At 38.1% G+C, this 9,329-nt stretch overlaps 1 pseudogene; it reads right to left on the reverse strand.

The window, feature by feature from the left end:
• Positions 1–7,205: 7,205 nt before the first annotated feature.
• On the reverse strand, positions 7,206–7,688 carry LOC137769511 (low molecular weight phosphotyrosine protein phosphatase pseudogene; annotated as a pseudogene).
• Between the last annotated feature and the right edge of the window lie 1,641 nt (positions 7,689–9,329).

The following is a 9,329-nucleotide window of genomic DNA, read 5'->3' on the forward strand; positions in this document are numbered from 1 at the left end:
TTCCCTGCTTGCACCAGAACAAGTAAATATTGCTGCAAAAAATCACACAACTGTTTTATTGGTTTCTCTTTGAATTCATGATTTCATCCCTGAAACTGGCTCTCAACCCTGCCCAGCCACCAATATTGTTCTTTACAAAGCTTACTTTCCCATTCAGGGAGACGACATTACATTTTCTTCTTTTTTTCCTGTCCCACACCTCTTCACTCTAATTCTCAGCTGAGGATCTCAGTTCACACTTAATTATAATGCAGACAATACAGATGAATTTGCAAACTCTCTCATCTTCCTTCAAGCAAATCGTTTCTCCTTAATGCATCTGCACCCACTCCTGTTTCTTCCTCCCTATTTTCATGAGGGAAGTGGCCCTTCTTTGATCACAGCCAATCCTTCTACTTGTTCTTTGCATTCCTTTTCCCATCCTCCCTTTTTTTTTTTTTTTTAAAGATTGATTGATTGATTGATTGATTGCTATGTTGGGTCTTCGTTTCTGTGCAAGGGCTTTCTCTAGTTGTGTCAAGCAGGGGCCACTCTTCATCGTGGTGCGCGGGCCTCTCACTATCGCGGCCTCTCTTGTTGCGGAGCACAGGCTCCAGACGCGCAGGCTCAGTAGTTGTGGCTCACGGGCCCAGTTGCTCCGCGGCATGTGGGATCTTCCCAGACCAGGGCTCGAACCCGTGTCCCCTGCATTAGCAGGCAGATTCTCAACCACTGCGCCACCAGGGAAGCCCTCCCATCCTCTCTTAAGACCCTGCGCTTCCTGTTACCCACTCCCCCATTACCACCAACTGAAAAAAAATTAAATAACAAACAACTCTCGCACACACCCTCTTCCTGTTCCCATCCATGGTAAGACTTCGAAAGTAGTATTCTGCAATTACTGTCCCCACTTCCTGATCGCCAACCACTTTCAGCCCTTTCCAGTCTGGTACCTGAACCCATACTTCTGAAGAGACCAAGAGCACTTCTGAGGAGGTCAGTAGCTCCATGTAGCCAAATTCAGTGGCCTTGCTTGGTCCTCATGTTTATCAACCTCACAGTAGCATTCAGCCCAGTTGAAACATTTTCCCCTTCTTGAAGAATTTTCATATTTTGCCTTAAATGACCCCATGGATCCTTGGTTTCACTCAAAGTTTTCTATTCTTTTCCATCCAACCTGGGGCATGTTTCTGAGCTATTCATTCAGGCCTTATTCTTACATTATCTCTTAAGTTGGTGAATACTAGTATAAAGCGGAGAATAAGAGCATGGCCGAGGAGCCATGTATCTGCATACACATTCTGGCTCCACCATTTCCTAGCTGTGTGACCTTGGGCAGATTACTTGACTTTTCTGTATCTCAGTTTCTTCATCCATATAATTAGGATAATAGTGCTTTAGTTATGTGATTATTGTGAGGATTATATTAACAGTGTGTGACTTGTACTAAGTTCTCAATAAATGTTAGATATTATTATATGCTTAAAACTCTCAGATTTATATCTCTTGTCTAGACCTTCTAAAGCTTAGATTCATATGCAGCTGCCTATTTAAGAACTACACATGGATGACTAGTAGGATCTCCAGATTAACATGTTCAAAAGAGAGGTAAAAACGAGTTGGATCCCCAAATTAACGTGTTCCAAACAAACTTCAGAATTCTTGATTAACCACCAAACCTTTTTCTCTGTGTTAACTCTCTCACTAAATGGCATTATCTTCATCTATTCAGCAAAAATTATTTATGACTAATACGTAATCTGAAATTAGGAAATTGAACTATAGGTAGAAAAAAATTAAAACCATTGTAGTGTTTCTTGGATTAGATAAATCCACCATCAACCAAAAGTACCTTGTTGAACTTTCATGATACAAAAATCCGCTGAGTGTGTGTGGGTGTGTGTGTGTAGGCATTGGTGTGTTTGCCTGCTAGAAGTTAGGAGGAAAATGACATGCATCCTAGAAATAGAAGATCTGGTCTCATGACTTCCATTCTACAGGAATATTTTTATTTACCTGGGCAGCTAAAACACATAGTATACACAGAATCACATGTATCTTTCAAACATGTATGAAACAACCATACGCTATCAAAATAATCTATAAATATCTGTCATGTCTTCACGATTACATTTGACACTTGTTCCATTTCTAGTATGTTTTCCAGGTATTTTTATAACATTTTCTCTTACGTGGTTATTTATTTTCTGCAATATTCAGTTTTGCTGGCCCGTGTTTTTACAGCTCTTCTTTGATTGCTTTCATAATGACTCCAGATATAGATACAAAATTCTTCATGGTACATTACCAAAGGAAAGAAATTTTGGATTCACAAAGAAAATAAATACCTTGGACTCTCATGGTCTTATAAATTCAGCAGTCTTTTAATGATCATTGCAGACACTGCACAATATTAATTACTAAGCACATACTACGTTCCAGCCACTGGACTAAACAATTTTTATGCAGTATGTCATAGAAGCATCACATTAATTCTACCAGGTAGGAGTATTATTAACTACAATACCAGATGGAGAAAGTGGGTTAAAAGATGCTAATTAATTTCCTTTCATTAAGGTCACAAAGCTAGTAAAGGACACAGCCAGCGTCCAAGCTCATATCCTCCTACCTCCAAAGCCAGTGCTCTTTATTATTAACTTAATTTAAAACTTTACATAGTGATTACAAAGAAATAGTTTATTCAGTCGTGTGCCCTAACAGTTTATTAACGGGCTTATTCTTTCTATTTAAATTTTGTCTTTTTTCCAGTTGATGAGTTCTTAATTTTTTTTGAGATTTTTCACATGAGCAGCTTTATTAATGTTTTTTACACATTGGACAGAAAACTTCATCTCCTCATTCTTCATTATTTACCCAACTGTAAGATTCAATTTCTAAGTTCCAGCTAAGTGTTTATAGATCACTTTTTGTTGTATTCACCATCTCTCTTAGTACTATGGTTTCATTGTATGATGATCATTTTGAAGTCTGCATCTATTGCAAAGGTAAGACTTTCCACATATCAGTTCTTTTAAAAATTTAGCTCAATTCCCAGATCATGTCCTCGGGCTGCCAAAATGGCTGTGTGGCAACGCTGAAAACTGATGATAAATCGGGAATGTTTAGATTGAGACTTGTGAAACTGGACTGAAGCACTTATCTTTAGATCCAATTTTGGTGATGTATGTATTATGACTCCTGGCAAGGAAAAAGCAGTTTCTCGTGGATGGAAACCTTTCTCTGAAGTAGACTCTCACAGAAACTCCCTAGGGAGCAATGAAAAGAAAATGTTGAATTCTCTGACTTTGTTATTGAAGAATATAATAAGCAGTGTCTTCCACAGCAGTTTTACCAGTCATGCAGAAAATGTCTTCATAGGGCTGTTTCCACAATGTCGGCTTTCAATGAACGTTTAAGGAATCATTTTTATATTGTAGTGTGGAAGATATTCCCACAGGGAGCTGACACGATGAAGGCCAGGGAAGTAACTTTCCTATGACTAGACTGGATCAGAAATAAGACTGAGGTTGTTGAGACAGAGTGATTTGGCTAGAATACTTCTTAGATTTAGTTGCCTGTCACTCTTAATTAATCAACACCCCACGTCATTCTGTAAAAGATCTTAACCAAATTAACATATGCAGTTAAAAAAAATCAAACAATTGAACAAATCTGGGTAAGGAGAAAACCTGGGTATGGAATTAATAAAGACAGCAAGAAGACTGATGCCCATAACACACCATCCTGAAGAGTGCGTGGAGGATGGGCAAAGAAAAAGTGAAAGATAATTATAAATGTCAGTGTCCATTATAAAGAAGCCAACTAATGGGTAATGAGAAGCATCGATATTTCTGATATGGAGACTTGAGTTTTCCCCCAGAAGTATTCATAAACAGCCTGAAATCCCTAATGACATCATACTGAGGCAGTTACATATTGTGCCGTTTGAATATATCCTTTGGGGTAAGGTGAGTACATGAATCAGCCATATCATTCAGTGAAAGCATTTCTGTTGCCATAGTTGGGAGTGGGCACTAAATAATTTGGCCCATATATTTAGCTCTGAGATGATATGGCGTGTTTCAAGGGAAAAATTAGACCAACTAGTCACAGCATACATGAATGGACTACATATTCTTAGGGCCATAAGTATTTTCTAATTAAAAATAATCTTTTGTTATTACACAGTAGTATGTGTATATTGTAGAAAATCAAATGATACAGATACATAAGAATAAGAAAGAAGACATTTTACCCCTACCCAGAAAAAATGATCATAGTGTGTCTTGCAGAAAAGTCATATAATGCATAATGTTTTGTAAATTGCTTTTTCCAGTTACATTGTTAGTTAAAATATTTAATTTTTCATGTCAAAAAGTTTTATGTCTTCTAAAAACCAGTCCATATTCCATATTCCATTTCCCAACTTTCCCCCAAATGTCCTTTATATAAATGGTTTGTTGAAACCAGAATCCAATCCAGGTCCATACACTGAATCTTGTTTTTATGTCATTTAAAGTTTGTTAATCTAGAACAGTGTTTTTTATCATGACACTGACTTGCTGAAGAAACTCTGCTAGTTGTCCTATATAATATTTTATCTTCTGGATTTATGTGGCTGTTCTCTTATAGAAAACCTCCTATATTTCCTAATGAACTGGAATGAATTCCAATTAAACAATTTTGGCTGGAATACACCATGGGTAATGCTGTGTCCTTCATGGTGCATCAAATCAGGAAATACATTATATCTGGTTGTCCCACACTTAGCAGTGCTCAGACTGACCTGTGGATTAGGGTGATGAAAGCCTCATCCCCTCTTTGTACAGACATGTTTTCTCATTGAATCGTGTAAGTAATCAGTAGAGTGGTGCTTTGTCACTACATAAGTGTACAGTTCTCCATCAACCATTTATCTAATGTTTTAATGAAAATTGGTAATCCTTAAATGAATTAATATTTTTTCTATCATTTGATATTTATTTACTGGCATTTCTCCAGACCATAGAAGAATGGGTCCAGTTAGTCTATTTAGTTACCTTGAAGTACAGTTTCTACAGGAAAATCAGGATACCTACTTAACTCTTTCACTTTAAGTACCAATTTTCAAACTACGAAGGTGGCTCAGAGGACACCTTAGAGAATGACAGCTGAATTTTCTGGCGTCTTTTTCTGAGCATAATGTTCTGGATTTCCAGGAGATCCATGTGTGTTAAGTTAGTAGAATCATTCTTCTTTGTGTTGTTCGAAAGTTCACAACTTTAGCCAGTGGGAGCCCCTTGGTATTAGCTCTCATATCCTATGACCAACCCACTAACATTTGAAAGCTTCTTGCTTCCTGTCACAACACATCTCAGACTCACCTGTACCATACTTGCCTCAGTCTTGGAATCAGCTATTTGTCCAAGTGGAGAATGGTATTAGAGATTAAGATACGACATGAGAACTACAATGGTAATGTTTGCTTCGAACGACTCTAAATATTTTTTCCAAAATGGTTTTTAATAAACACTGGCAGATGAAATTTCAAAGATGTATTCACCGGATATTTTCTGGTATAACTAGGATACTTATTAAGGGCAGATGTTTATAATATAACAACCAGTCCAAAAGTAGAATAAGGGCCTCTTTTGAAAAGTGAGAAGTCTTTTTTTTTGTTGTTGTTATAATGAAATCTTCAAAGTGACTCTTTACTTCCGAAGACGTTCATCATTGGGAATTCGTGAGTTACAAACCTATGAAGAGATTGAAATACTGGCAGAATGTCACAGAATATAAAAGGCATAAATAAATAAAATGGGAAGGCTATGAATTCTTGGAAGGGACAATTAAATCAGCATTTTTTAAAGAGAGTGGCGTTATATATTTTGACATATTTCTTAAGATAGAACCTGATTTGGTAGTGAATATTTCAAATAAGGTTGCATCTGTATTTCCTGTATGACTTTGTAATGGAAACACTAAATTAAGAGTGACCTTAAGACTTCCAAGAAGCTCCAGATTTGTATAGGCAGGTATATTTTGAACAAATCTGATTGGATCTAATTTTTAAAAGACACGTGAATTCAGCAATGAGTTTCTCTGTTTGTATGACTCCTAGTCTGGATACAGCTGTAAGGACAAAGTCAACTTAAGAATCCTAGGATTTGTCTGAGAATCCGTATTTAAGTTAAGACATATATATATATGTACGCATTAAAGAAAACAAACTATCGAGATTTATTTATGAACATAAAGGAACAGAAAAGAGTAAGAAATTTCTTTACTTTGAGATTATTAAGCAATTACTGAATGATTAGGGCACTAGGGTGTAACTTTTGAAGTGCCTTACTTTCCTATGTTCTAGTTGCAGTTAAACATTTTTTCTCAATTCTTTACTTTTTAGGGGTACCATTATCAAATTCTCAATCCACTTAACCTCTCAAGTTTTCAGTATAAGAATCTCATGGAGCAATTCCACAGGAAGCCAGACACAAGTTTGCTCAGTTTTCTTGCCAAGACATCCCCGTGTTTCTGCCTCTGCCACCCCTGGTGGCCTGGTGGGAAAGCTGCCTTGCTCATCCCTCAGGCCCAAGTGGGTTCAAGACTCAATGTCTCCCACCAGGGACCCTCACGATACCGAGGACTGCAAGTTGTTCCTCTGAACTCTCCCTGCTTCTAAGCGACCGTCACTCAGACCGATCTGTGACTGTGTCCACCCAGGATTTCGGGTCACCAACTATAAACAGGGAGTGGAGGAGAGCTATTGCTCATCTAGCCCTCCACACGGGGACCTGTCTTGGGGCTGCAGCCCCAAGGCAGAGAACCCACACTCTGCTGAAGATGGAGGTAGGGGGGGCAAGGCCCCGGTGGCTGCAGGGCCTCCAGCCTCTTCCATGAACAGATGACTCAAGTGGAAGCAACTTGCTTACTTATGCACTTACTCTGCCAGGACGACTGCCTGACCCTGAGCCGACGGGCAAACATCACACATCATCCAAAATAGACAGTGGAAACACTGCCTTCTGATTCTTCTTCACCTCCTAAACTGTCTGAATCAAAAATTTTTATTTATTCTTCCACCAAACACAACTGATTTCCATCTACAATTATTTTTTAAGGTAAGAAACAGTGAGTCAACGGAAGAAAGGCCTGTGGCCTTGAGCTAGGGAAGAGTGACACTGTGACACTCGACTGAGCCGCCGGGCTGTGGGGATGAGCTTGGGCCGCGCAGGACGGGACCCGGGTCAGCGAACCTTCTCCAGGGCAACTCTGCAGCACCGCACGCACTGCTGGTAGATGGTCTCAAAGTGAGCATTACTGCCGTCATAGCGATCTTCAAAAATGAGTTGTTTTTGTGGCTCGTAGCTCCCAAGTAGTTCAATTTTCGCTCTACAGTTTTTAACTTGGTTACTTTTTCTATTCAAATCTCTACGGTTGCTTTCATCCATACTTAGTATACAGTCAAAAGCAGCGGCAAAGTCTTCTTTGGTAACCTGCCGGGCAACGTGACTCATGGGAGTACCATGCTTCTTCATGCAAACCTGCCCCCGATAATCCGGAGGGTTTCCTAGTTCATACGTGGACGTCGCTGCACTGTCCATCCTCCAAGTATCTGAAACGTTTTGATCAGTTACAAGTTTCCTGAAGACTGCTTCTGCCGTGGGTAATAGACAGATGTTACCCAGACACACGAACACCCCCGACTTGGTCACCTGCTCGGCCATCCCCCCCCGCCCCACCCCGCACCAAGAAGTCTTAGTTAAGATTGATGCCTGAATGAATGACATTCTCGCCTTTGCATAAAAGTGAAATTAAAGACAGCAAGTCTTCAGTTCCCAGCCAATTTAGTTATTATGTATATCAGAGTTTAGCAAAGTCTCAGAATAGGATAGTTGTGCCTAAGTCCAACTTTTTTTTTCTTATGTAGTATTTTTGTTAAAGACACAGTTCTGCAGTTCATGAAAATCTTATAATTTGAGGGCCTCATTCATCAAATGGCCAAATCTATAAGTTTGGCTAAGAGATAGAAAATAGAACTCTTTCGAGTCAGAAATTTGATCCACAATCATTACCAAATAATGTCTCCAGAATCTCTTACTTATCTTTTTTTTTAAAAAAAGTCAGAATATAAAAGTGTTTACATGTAATGAATGCTTTCTTTGGATTGTCCTTGAAATGGGATACTTTTCACTTTGCTAGACCTTTTCTTCTTTAAATTTCTTAGACTTTCTTAAGACAAGAAATTGTATGACTATTTCCTAGTGTCTGCTATGGTCAGGGTAGGTTTTATATCTTTTTTGTTTCTTTGTTCTTTTGTGCTTTTGCATTGTTTTGTGGCTTGCAATTGGTGGGTAAATATTTCCTAGAAATTTGGAGAATTGAATGATGCAAATTACTTGGAATAGAGATTAATTATTGTTCAAAGAAACCCATGGTCCACTTCAGACTTCTGAGCTCTGCCCATGTCCAGTCTTGTTATTTCAGACAAGTGAGATTAAACTCATAAGACAGAATAAAAATAAGTAAAAAAAATCCTTTATGGAAGTAAGGAATACTTTCTACTTAGTGTCTAAGTTGTCCATCTGATGGAAGGACATACATTAGAATATTTAATTATTAAATAAGAAATAACTCTGGCCCTTTGCATAAAATTGAATAGCCATAGGTTGGAATTAGAGATTTTTGGCTAAACATTATTCTCTTTGATTAATATATCTTAACCACAGGCATCTATATATCTATATTCACACTATATCTATCTATATCTCTGTTGTCTATTGCTACGGGCTGAGGATTAAAAACCAAGTTACTGAACTTCTTCAACCTTAGAATTCCCTGACTTCTTCAGAGCCTAGGAAGGAGTCAGGGAACTCCACTATCCCAGGAAAGTGTTCACTTACTTTAGAAACTATTTTTTTGCTCTCTGATACATGGGTGTCTTCATTTCAGAAGCCCTTGGACTCAGTTGTCTCCATGTTTTCTTTTGAAGCCATTCTCACGATTTATAAACCACATGTTTGTGTTCTGGGCAGGGTTGATGCATTGTTTTCACACCTTACACAGAAGCCTTGGTGTCAATCACACCACAAAACCTCACCAGGATGAGATCAGTTTGTTCTGAGTAGCACAGCAATAAGAGAAACTTTCCATTATGTTCCCTTTGATTCTTTAAACAACCAAAACATGGTTCATCCATAACTACTTTCTGTGATTTAAAATACTGAGGGTTTTAACAAAAATATTTACTGAATAATACTGCAAGTTAACCACCACTTACTTCTACTTTGAGAATATTTACATTCAGGATGAGAAATTATGCTACTAGAAAAGTTTTATTTTAAAATTATAAACTGCATGGAAACATATTA

The sequence above is a fragment of the Eschrichtius robustus genome, chromosome 9 (assembly GCF_028021215.1).
Source record: "Eschrichtius robustus isolate mEscRob2 chromosome 9, mEscRob2.pri, whole genome shotgun sequence".
In the NCBI taxonomy this organism is placed as follows: domain Eukaryota; kingdom Metazoa; phylum Chordata; class Mammalia; order Artiodactyla; family Eschrichtiidae; genus Eschrichtius; species Eschrichtius robustus.